At 31.9% G+C, this 12,514-nt stretch overlaps 1 long non-coding RNA gene across 1 annotated transcript; it reads left to right on the forward strand.

Moving 5' to 3' along the window:
- The first annotated feature begins 218 nt into the window (after positions 1-218).
- Positions 219-1,607, forward strand: LOC116202757. Its single transcript, XR_004156151.1, has 2 exons — positions 219-804; positions 998-1,607. It is a non-coding gene; the product is annotated as an uncharacterized LOC116202757 (long non-coding RNA).
- Positions 1,608-12,514: the final 10,907 nt, after the last annotated feature.

Here is a 12,514-nt window from a genome sequence, read left to right on the forward strand (position 1 = left end):
AAATGTGATGCTTTTCACAATCCCATAATCAAATATAATAACCACCAATAAAGATTGAAAATGACGATACTAAAATATATCTTTTGATCAAAATGGTAATTGAAGCTGACAACATAATTTTTCTAGTTAGACACAAAGGCCCTACAATTCACATGCACATATCAATTCGATAACTAACTTCACTACAATTTGAGCCAATCTTAGAAGAGTTTAGAACACCATATGCTCACTCGGCTGCTATATAAACCCGCTTTAGTCTTTGCACTTCGCTTTTGAGGAACTCTCATAGTATCCTAAAACAAAGGTCCAAATTCGTAATCTGCACGTCCAACAATTTTCAATATGGTCACTCCCCTTCTTTCCCTTCCTAAGCTCCAAAGTCGATCCACACCTTCAAAATCGCCAAATTTGCGCTTCAGCTGTGAGTCGAGAATCAAATCTCAGCCAGCCTCTCGTTTATTTTCATCCTACAAACATGGAGTAGATATATCTATCAATTCGGGACCGTTGAACTATTTAAAGAGAAGTCGGATGACAAACAGAAGCAGAGACGTAACAGAGAGAAAGAAGAGTCCTAGGAAGAATTATCGGGAGTGCCCCCGAGGGACTGGGGAAACAAGACAACCGCAATGGTCAAGACCCTACATTCGTCAATTAGGGTTTTGGTATATGGCAACTTCTATAAGGCACATACTGAGGAGGGCAAAGGCGTTCTATAATGAGCTGTATTGCGATGCCTATGATGATCCGAAATTATCGTCTGGAGAAGTGATGAATATCGATCCCTACTTCTCAGTTCCAGTAGTAATTCCTTAGTTCCTCAGCCATTTCTATGTGATCTCATATTTTGCCTTTTTCTTTCTATATTTCTCATGTGGTGATGAATATAATTGTGCATGTCTTATATACATATATATATATGTGTATATATTTCAGTAGATGGTTCATATATAGCGTAGAGTAATTGCTATGTCTTATGTAGCTCCTTTTTTTTCAGGTGGAAAAGCTGATATTGTGTTCATGATGAACTTGCAAAAAGAAGCATATTGTCATTATATATATGTACATTTATGTGTTCGCGCATACGTGCTTTGCGGATGTTAATTAGTTATCATTTATGGAATTTCTAGCGTCCTGTGGCTGAACTTTCACCCGCCCAAGTGCGAAAACCTTTTGCACTTGAAACACGATGTTTCGTACAAGTGTGAAAAAATTTCACATAAATTCCATAAAAGATTTTCGTACCGAAAGAAGATGTTATGTACAAAACTTTGGTTTTCTTGTGCGAAAGGTTTCCGCACAGGAATAATAATATTTCGTACTGAGTGGAGAAAATCTTTGCCATATGAGATGTTTGAATCAATGTACAAAAACATTTCGCAAAACTGCTCTTTCATTTAAGACATATGATTTTTCTTGTACGAAAAATTTACTTCTAGTGCAAAAAAAAAAATTCGCATAAGAAGAAGAACTAGCATTTCACACTAGTACAAAATATTTTTCTTCAAAGTGCAACAATCCGTACTTTGGATGGCTGAAAGTTCAGCCACGGGATATGCTAGAGATCCGTATCATTTATAATATAAGTAGTTATCATTTATTACTTAGAACATATGTATATAGATATATGTATATATGTATCCACGGGTCAATTTGGTGGTTCGTAATCAAACTTTACTAATTCAATTATGAGCTCTGATACAGGAGAAGGTAATAATAGGTATAAAATGTGACACTATGTCACCACACAAAAAAAAATCTATTTTTGTCGACACTAGATTTTTTGGAGAGAATTATAGAAATTGTCCTATAAATTTGTCTTTTTTTACATCGAGTCTTATAAGTTTCATTTTGACTTTTCCAATCCTAAACATTTGCTATGTTAGACTCTTATGATCTAAATCGTGACTGACCATTAACCAATGTTGACGTGAACGTAAACATGGTTAAATCTTTTCCACTTGTATTGAAAGTGCCTACGTGAAAATTAAAAGCATTATAAAGATGGTACTAAAAGTTTTTCATTTTTTGAACTTGAGTCATATAAGTTCAAATTTGGAAAAAACAGTCCTAAATAATTTCAAAAAATGACAATCTTGGTCCATTCCATAACTGGCCATTAACGCATAATGACGTGGATTTAACGTCATAAAAAAGCTTACATCCGACAGTTAATATGGCGGTGGACCGAACATTGCATGCCACTTCAAAAAATTCTTAAAGATTATAAAAAATAAAAAAATGAATAAGATTAACCATAATTAAATAAGAAGTAGAAAAATTCAAAAAATTAATTTTTAAAAATTTTAAAAATTTTGAAAAGAATTTAAAAGTTTTAGAAAAATAGAAGAAAAATTCAGAACAATTACATAAATTAATGAAATTTAAAAAATTTACAAAATAAGAAAATATAGAAAAATTCAGAAAATTAAAATTAAAATAGAAAATAATAAAAATTTAGGAAAATAATAAATACCAAAATTAATATTCAAAAGTAACTTTAAAAAATTTTAAAAAATTGGAACATAATTTTCAAACTCGTTGAGGAATGAAAAGGGACTAGGTAATTACCCATATATCGAATAGGGCAAGATCATCGGGGGCTCTAGCCGGAAGGGCCCCCTTTCTAATCCCCCCTTCCCCACTTTTAAATTTTAGAATTTTTTTAAAATTCAGTTAATTTTGTTAAATATAAACTATTTTGAATTTAATCTAGTTTTTCTTCAATTTTTTTAAATTTTAGAAGCTTTTTATTTTTAAATTTTTCAAAAAATTAATTTTTAATTAATTTCTTAAAATAAAAAAAATTAAATGAAAAAAATAAAATTTAAAAAATTTTCACGATTTTAAGTCCACGTCATTGTACGTTAATAGCTGGTACGGAATTGATCAAAATTGTCACTTTTTGAAAGGGTTTCGGACTATTTTTTCCAAAATTGAACTTATAGGACTCAAATTCAAAAACTGAAAAACTTTTAGGACCATCGTTGTTATTCTTTTAATTTTCACTTAGATATTTTAAATAGAAGTGAAAAAAATTTAACGTTGTTTATGTCCATATCAGCACCGATTAACGGTCAGTTATGATTTGGACTGTAAGTGTCTACCAGAGCAAACGTTGAGGACTAAAAAAGTCAAAATGAAACTTATAGGACTCCATGTCAAAAAATGACAAACATAGAAGACCATTTTTTTTAATTAAGTCATTTTTTGTGTTATTTCTAAAAACTAAGAGGAATTAGTGAACCCTCATTAGTTTGTGACGCTGCCACATGATATATCCATTATACATAAGCCTTTTCTTGATACAGTGAATGTTTGGGTAAATAAAACGGATAACATATGGTGTTAAATTTCGTACATTTGTTTTTTCAATGTGTACCATAATATTCAAAAGCCCAACAAACTCCTACTAATTCCATTTAAACCGGATTTTATTTAAAGAGAATAAATGTTGAACCATTTAAACCAATCAATGTTGATAATTTCACACAGTTTTTGACAATCGATGAAGGAGTTTACCATTTAATTTATGTAAAAGTCATCAACATCTAAAGCCGTATATGAAACCCATAAATTATGGCCAAATAAGTTTGTTTACTTTAAAATAATCATAATAAATAATTTTAATATTAAATTGAAATATTAGGTACAGATCAAGTTATCAAAACTAGAAGCCAGCGGCTCTTAGAAGGATATTAAATCTTACTTTGTAAACAGTACATTGTGCCGAAAAGAAGGCCCTGAAAATCTTACTTCTTATGCAGAAAAAAAAAAAGGCCGCCGAAAAAAGCTACGAGAGCATGAATGGAAATGGGACGCGGTAATATCTCACCGAGCCACTACAACATATTAGAAAAATCACGGATTCAAGAATTAGATAGTATAGTCTGATCTGACTATTAAGTCAAGACAACAAAGCCAGATAATTCTCTTACCTTGTTGTGTAATATAAATCCCGAAGACATTGTAGAAGCATCCTAAAATAGCATGTCGAAAAATTCAGTCTAGAAGCAATATATTTCTAGTTGGTAATATCATTCTACTCTTTCATTAGCCAAAAAGAAAAGGCTGGAGAAAATTACTGACACAGCTAATACATTCAATTTCAAGGAAACTAGTCCGCTTACCCGTGCATTGCGCGGGACAATTACATTTATAAATTTTAATTAAGTATTTTATGTAACATAAGTTAGAAATATAATAAAATGACAGTTTATACCAAGTTTATTTCATTGTTCGAGAAGACTATTTGAATATTCAAGAAATGGAGACTTCAAAAAATGTAAAATCATTTAGTAAGTTCTCTCTATATATTAATAACGGACTTGGAACCGATAAGTAACAACGAGCTGAGGATTGGAAGCTCCTCATCACTTGATTTGGAGGTTTTTGAAAGTTCTTCATTATTCAAATGGGAGGCTCTCGCGAGAGTACTTTAAATTACTATATACATAGGTAGTCAGCAAGGTCACTCAATCATAAATCGCCTCGGATTCAGAAACTAGAAGCTCCTATTAACGTTACAGTTATCACAAAACAACAAATTAAACCTATATACCATTATGAATTTCACCTCAGTCATTGTTGGGCAAGTGTAATCAAGGAAGATCAAGAACAGTGAAGAATTTAGTTCAGTTCACTGCCATTGCCACAATTCCCCAAATCTTCCGTAAATCACAGAACCTGAGAAGAGAAATATACAAAAATCCAGAACTGAAAAGGCTTCCTTTCATTCTCACAGCGATTACACAAATCCTAAATGCAAATGACTGACGACCTACATACCAATCCTCGAGCAAGCATGCTTCCCAGCCCGATTTCAGCTAATGGCTTTCATATGCTTCCCCTTCTTTCCCTTCCAAAGCTCCAAAGTCGATCCACACCTTCAAAATCGCCAAAGTTGCGCTTCAGCTGTGACTCGAGAATCAAATCTCAGCCAACCTCTCGTTCATTTTCATCCTACAAACATGGAGTAGATGTATCTATCAATTCGGGACCGCTGAACTATTTAAAGAGAAGTAGGATGACAAACAGAAGCAGAGACGTAACAGAGAGAAAGAAGAGTCCTAGGAAGAATTATCGGGAGTGCCTCCGAGGGACTGGGGAAACACAACGACCGCAATGGTCAAGACCCTACATTCGTCAATTAGGGTTTTGGTATATGGCAACTTCTATAATGAGCTGTTTGCGATGCCTATGATGATCCAAAATTATCGTCTGGAGAAGTGATGAGTATCGATCCTTACTTCTCAGTTCCAGTAGTAATTCCTTAGTTCCTCAGCCATTTCTATGTGATCTCATATTTTGCCTTTTTCTTTCTATATTTCTCATGTGGTGATGAATAAAATTGTGCATGTCTTATATACATTCATATACATACATATATATATATATATATATTTCAGTAGAAGGTTCATAAATAGCGTAGAGTAATTGCTATGTTTTATGTAGCTCCTCTGTTTTAAAACACTTTTTTTTATATATTCTATTCATTCTCTGAAAAGCAGATATTGTGTTCATGATGAACTTGCAAAATGAAGCATATTGTAATTACATATATGTACATATGTGTCCGCGCATACGTGCTTTACAGATGTCAATTACTTATCATTTATGGAATTTCTAGTGTCCTGTGGCTGAACCTTCACCCGCCCAAGTGCGAAATCCTTTTGCACTTGAAGAATGATGTTTTTCATACAAGTGTGAAAAATTTCACATAAATTCCATACGAGATCTTTGTAATCAGGGGCGGAGCCATTAAGGCTCCAGGGGGGCAATTGCCCTCCTTGACTTTTTCATTTGTTGAAGATTTCACATACATATTTGTAAAAATTTCAACTTTTGCCCCTAAAAAAATCAATGCCCCCCTAAATTATTTTATTATTTGACTTTTGTCCCAAAAAATTTTATTTGCCCCTCGTGAACATTATTTCTGGCTCCTCCTGTTCGTAATGAAAGTATAACGTTTCGTACGAAAGAAGATGTTATGTACAAAACTTTTCACGCATGAATAACAATATTTACATACTGAGTTGAGAAAATCTTTGTTATACGAGATGTTTGAATCAATGTACAAAAACTTTTCGCACAACTACTCTTTCATTTAAGACATACGATTTTTCTTGTACGAAACATTTACTTCTTGTGCAAAAAAAAATCGCATAAGAAGAATAACTTTTTGTACTAGCATTCCACACTAGTGCAAAATATTTTTCTTCAAAGTGCAACAATCCGTACTTTGGATGATTGAAAGTTTAGCCACGGGATATGCTAGAAATCCGTATCATTTATAATATAAGTAGTGATCATTTATTTCTTAGAACATATGTATATATGTATCCACCGGTCAATTTGGTGGTTCGTAATCAAACTTTACCTAGTTAGAGCAATTCAATTATGAGCTCTGATACAGGAGAAGGTAATAATGTGCATATAATGTGGCGCTATGTCATCAGACATACAAAAAAAATCTATTTTTGTCAACATTAGTTTTTTTGGGAAGAATTACATAAATGGTCATATAAATTTGTCCTTTTTTGACATCGAGTCTAATAAGTTTCATTTTGACTTTTTCAGTCCTTAACGTTTGTTCTGTTAGACTCTTATGGTCTAAATCGTGAATGACCGTTAACCAGTGTTATCGTAGACGTAAACATGATTAAATCTTTTCCACCTATATTAAAAATGCCAACGTGAAAATCAAAAGAATTACAACGATGTCCTAAAAGTTTTTCAATTTTTGAAGTTGAGTCCTATAAGTTCAAATTTGGAAAAAAAAAAACAATCCTAAATAATTTCAAAAAGTGATGGTCTTGATTCATTCCATAACCGGCCATTAACGCACGATGACGTGGACTTAACTCCATAAAAGAGCTTACATCCGGCAGTTAATATGGTACACGTGGACAAATCATTGCATGCCACTTCAGAACATTCTTAAGGATTTTAAAAAATGAAAATTAGAAAATAACATTTAAAATTGAATAAGATTAATCAAAATTAAATAAAAAGTAGGAAAAAAATTCAAAAATTTTAATTTTTTCCAATTTTAAAAAATTCGAAAAGAATTTTAAAAAATTTAAAAGTTTTAGAAAAATAGAATAAAATTCAGAACAATTACATAAATTAATGAAATTTACATAAAATTTTGAAATTTTTTACAATATAAGAAGATACAAAAAAAATCAGAAAATTAAAACAAAAATAAAAAAAATTATAAAAAGTTCAAAAAAATTAAATAAAAAATTAAAATGTTAGGAAAATAATAAATAAGAAAAATAATATGAATAAATAACTATATAAAATTAAAAAAAAAGTAGAAGATAATTTTCAAACTCGTCATGGATGAGAAGGGACTAGGTAATTACCAATATATAGAATAGGGCAAGGTCGTCGGAGGCTTTGGTTGGAAGGGCCCCTTTCTAATCCCCTCCTTTTTTTATATTTTTTTTACAATTTAGTTAATTTTTTTAATTTAAAATTTTTAATTTAATCTAGTTTTTCTTCTATTTTTATAAAAATTTTAGAAACTTTTTATTTTTAAATTTTTTCAAAAAAATTAATTTTTAATTAATTTATTAAAATAAAAAAAATTAAATGAAAAAATAAATTTTAAAAAAATTTCATGGCATTAAGTCCACATCATTGTACGTTAACAATTGATGCGAAATGGATCAAAACTATCACATTTTGAAAGGGGTTTTTACCCCAAATGGCCTATGGTTAAAAAATGAATAACTTTTAGGACTATCACTGTTATTCTTTTAATTTTCACTTAGATATTTTAAATACAAGTGGAAAACATTTAACGTCGTTTATGTCCATGTCAGTATCGATTAACGATCAGTCACGATTTGGATCATAAGTGTCTAACGGAGCAAACGTTTAGGACTAAAAAAGTCAAAACAAGACTTATAGGACTCGATGTCAAAAAAAGAAAACCTTAGAGGACCATTTTTATAATTAAGCCATTTTTTGTGATATTTCTAAAAACTAAGAGGAATTGTTGATCCCTTATTAGTTTGTGACACTTCCACATGATATATCCGTTATATACAAGAGTTTCTCTTGATACAGTGAATGATTGGGTAAATAAAACAGATAACATATGGTGTCAAATTTCACACAGTTATTTTTTTCAATGTGTACAATGATATTCAGAAGCCCAACAAACTCCTACTAATACAGTTTAAACCGGATTGGCTTATTAAGAGAATGATGCTCTTCAGCATGAATTTTTTTTTTTTCATTCACAAAACTCAAACCTCCAAGATTTTATTTAAAGAGAATAAATGTTGAACCATTTAAACCAATCAATGTTGATAATTTCACAATCCATGTTGATAATTTCACACAGTTTTTGACAATCGATGAAGGAGTTTACCGTTTAATTTATGTAAAAGCCATCAACATCTAAAGCCGTATATGAAACCCATAAATTATGGCCAAATAAGCTTGTTTACTTTAAAATAATCATAATAAATAATTTTAATATTAAATTGAAATATTAGGTACAGATCAAGTTATCTAAACTAGAAGCCAGCGGTTCTTAGAAGGATATTAAATCTTACTTTGTAAACAGTACATTGTACTGAAAAAATGCCCTGAAAATCTTACTTCTTATGCAGCCAAAAAAAAAAAGGCCGCCGAAAAAAGCTACGAGAGCATGAATGGAAATGGGACGCGGTAATATCTCACCGAGCCACTACAACATATTAGAAAAATCACGGATCCAAGAATTAGATAGTATAGTCTGATATGACTATTAAGTCAAGACAACAAAGCCAGATAATTCTCTTACCTTGTTGTGTAATATGAATCCCCAAGACATTTTAGAAGCATCCTAAAATAGCATGTCGAAAAATTCAGTCTAGAAGCAATATATTTCTAGTTGGTAATATCATTCTACTCTTTCATTAGCCAAAAAGAAAAGGCTGGAGAAAATTACTGACACAGCTAATACATTCAATTTCAAGGAAACTAGTCCGCTTAAATGCGCGGAACTATTATATTTATAAATTTTAATTAAATATTTTATGTAACATAAGTTAGAAATATAATAAAATGACAGTTTGTAGCAAGTTTATTTCATTGTTCAAGAAGACTATTTGAATATTCAAGAAATGCAGGTTTAAAAAAATGTAAAATTATTTAGTAAGGCCTATATATATATTAATAATGGACGTAAATCGATAATTAACCACGAGCTGAGGATTGTTTTTGGAAGCTCCTCATCACTTGATTTGGAGACTTTTGAAAGCTCTTCATCAGTCAAATGGGAGACTCTTGTGAGAGTATTTTAAATAACTATATATATAGATAATCAACAAGGTAACTCAATGTTAAATCACCTCGGATTCAGAAACTAGAAGCTCCTATTAATGTTACAGTTATCACAAAACAACAAATTAAACCGACACACCAATATGAATCTCACCTCAGTCATTGTTGGGCAAGTGTAAAGGAGGATCAAGAACAGGGAAGAATGTAGTTCAGTTCACTGCCATGACCACAATTCCCCAAATCTTCCGTAAATCACAGAACCTGAGAAGAGAAATATACAAAAATCCAGAACTGAAAAGGCTTTACTTTCATTCTTTCAGTGATCGCACAAATCCTAAATGCAAATGACTGACGACCTACATACCAATGCTCGAGCAAGCATGCTTCCCAGCCCGATTTCAGCTAATGGCTTTCATAAACTACCTTAACATTTATGTATTAGGAGGACTTCCAACCATTCGCTCAGTTCCATTCTTGGCCCTTCAAAAGAAATAATAATAATAATAATAATAATAATAATAATATTTATTATTATTATTATTATTATTATTATTATTATTATTAACAATAACAATAACAATAACAATAACAATAATAATAACAATAATAATAATAACAATATCAATAATAATAACAATAACAATAATAATAACAATAACAATAATAACAATAATAACAATAACAATAAAAATAACAATAACAATAATAACAATAATAATAATAATAATAATAATAATAATAATAATAATAATTTCCATTCTTGGCCCATAGAGGAACATCACTCTGGTGGGAGCTGCACTTGCAACGTCTCCTCCTTTTCCGGCGGCCCCTTCTTCATCTGCTAAGTCGATTTAAAGTGCCAAAAATTGTCCATAAATAGAAATTGAGTCCAAAGTAGGGTGGCGACATGCCGAGAGAATCAAGTCCTCCACTCCTCCTGGCGAAATCTTAAGGTGCCTATGTATGAACCGTTGGGGATTTGTACCTTAGGGGAGATGAGTTGGAGACAACAACGGAACCGAATTCAGATTCGGAGAAGACAGAGACGATGTTGATTCCAAATTCAAAGTCAAAAAAGATAGTAAAAGTAAAGTACAAGACAGTAAGACTCATATGGTTGCTTCACATTTAAAAAATGTCTACCTCATTATCACTCGATGATCCATCCACCATGAGAAATAAACGGATATACTTAAAGGAGGTGCGGGACTTTGCTCTAATGCAGTGACCTGAGGGCTAATTACGGACATTTATATAGAATTGGCATTTGATGATATGGTCAAGAGCAATAATGAATAATATAAAGGGATGTGCTTGGTGCATGAGGACAGGGCCCAAAAGTTTACTATATAAATAGAAATGAGCTCCAAATAGAGAAATGATCATCGCTATTTCCATACAAATAGCCCAACTCTCGGGCAGATGGTCATGGACGCTCTCTCCCTGCCCCCTGGGCCAGTCTCTCTCTTCTCCCGCTCCGCATAACCACTGTCGGCCCACCGCCCTTTGCGGACACTTTCCGCCGCTCCTAAATGTTCGACCTCATCATCAAATTCGGCCACTGCTCCGGCCCTCCTGAGGTTCGATCTCATCAAAACATTAATTTGTTTCTAGGATATTTTCCAATAATTTCGAACAATATTTGAACATCGATCGTGTCGCTGCATGTACTGTTTGTAGACCCTCAAATATAGGCACTATCAATACTGCCCTTTGGCAGAAATAAGTCATCAACACGCTCTTTCTATAGGAAAATCAAGCTTACTATGCCGAGCCGATTGGAAGTGTGAGAAAAGAATCATGATGTTTCTTTCAATCCCTGGTATCTTTTCCCTGTCTTGGAATTCTAGATTATACCCTAATGTATGGGATTTTCACTTTGATGTTATGTCAGCACAAACGACATCATTATGTGAATTGATCCAGGTGTGGTCCGATACCTTTTCTTCTTGAGTAATGTTTTCGAAGCTTGTGAATGAAGAATATTCACGATTGAAATAGTTTTACCCCTTCGTAAGCTGATTTGACTCAGACTGAAATTAATCATGGCTCATTAAACTTTCGGATACCGGTGGAGCAAATCGAAAATAATAATAAATCTCACAAAAGATTAATGATGCAGTCGGTGAAAAAGTTATAGATTTTATAGTGCTTGCAAGATCCATGAACAAATAGTTCCAAATAAAGGTTCTTTTCAGCCAGCTAATTAGCAGTTGTGCCAAAATTAATGCAAGGTATATCCTTTTGTTTTTGTTTTTTTGGGGGAATGCAAGAACATCCTTGGATAATAACAGAGAGAGAGAGAGACCAGAATTTAGTAAACAAAATTAAACGGTAAGAGATTAGCATGAATTATTTTTCGTTACATGGAAATACACAAAAACGATCAATTTAATATGAATATTAACATGACATCAATTTTTCTGTTAATTTTATTGCTTACATATCATAGTATCTGAGTTAATCTCACCTAACAGTTTTTTACACTCCCGGTCTTGAAATTCTAGGTTACCCTTGAGAACATCTATTAATTGCACGCATCGGATTTTCAATTTGATCTCAACACAGTTCCACAGGCAACATGCATTATTTATTATTGTGCTCTTTCAGCTAATAGTAGATCTGGAGGAAGAATCATGCAGTCGTTGAAAAAGTTACACTGCATGCAGGACCGATGATGCACAAATAGTTCCAAATGCAATGTCCTTTTCAGCCAAGCTAATTATTAGCGGTTGTTCCGAAAGTAATGCAAGTATATATCTATCGATAATAATGGAGAGAGACTAAGGCGTAACACAAATACAAAATTGAAGTAGATGTAATTGGGAATAGGTGCAATTGGTGCATGCATGCACTTGCGTCATTCTCTGAAAATATTTTTTCTTGGCTTGAAAATTGAAAAGCAATCTTGTTTGGCAAATAGAAATTTTTTTTAATTATACTCCACTTATTTTCAATTCATCAATATAATTATTACTTTTTTTCATTTTTATTCAATTTTTTTTATCTTAACTACCATTCAATTAAATTTTTAATACTAAATTCTATCAATTATTCAATACTTTTTTCAGAATTGAACAATACAATCATTATTTTATCTCAAATATTCATTATTATTTTCTCACTTTTTTAATAATTCAACAACACAATCATTACAATTCCAAATAAATATAATTATTTATAGTTGGAATGGAATTGAGTATAGTAGAGTTAAAAAAAAAAATCTTTG

The sequence above is a fragment of the Punica granatum genome, chromosome 4, assembly GCF_007655135.1.
Source record: "Punica granatum isolate Tunisia-2019 chromosome 4, ASM765513v2, whole genome shotgun sequence".
NCBI classification, from domain to species: domain Eukaryota; kingdom Viridiplantae; phylum Streptophyta; class Magnoliopsida; order Myrtales; family Lythraceae; genus Punica; species Punica granatum.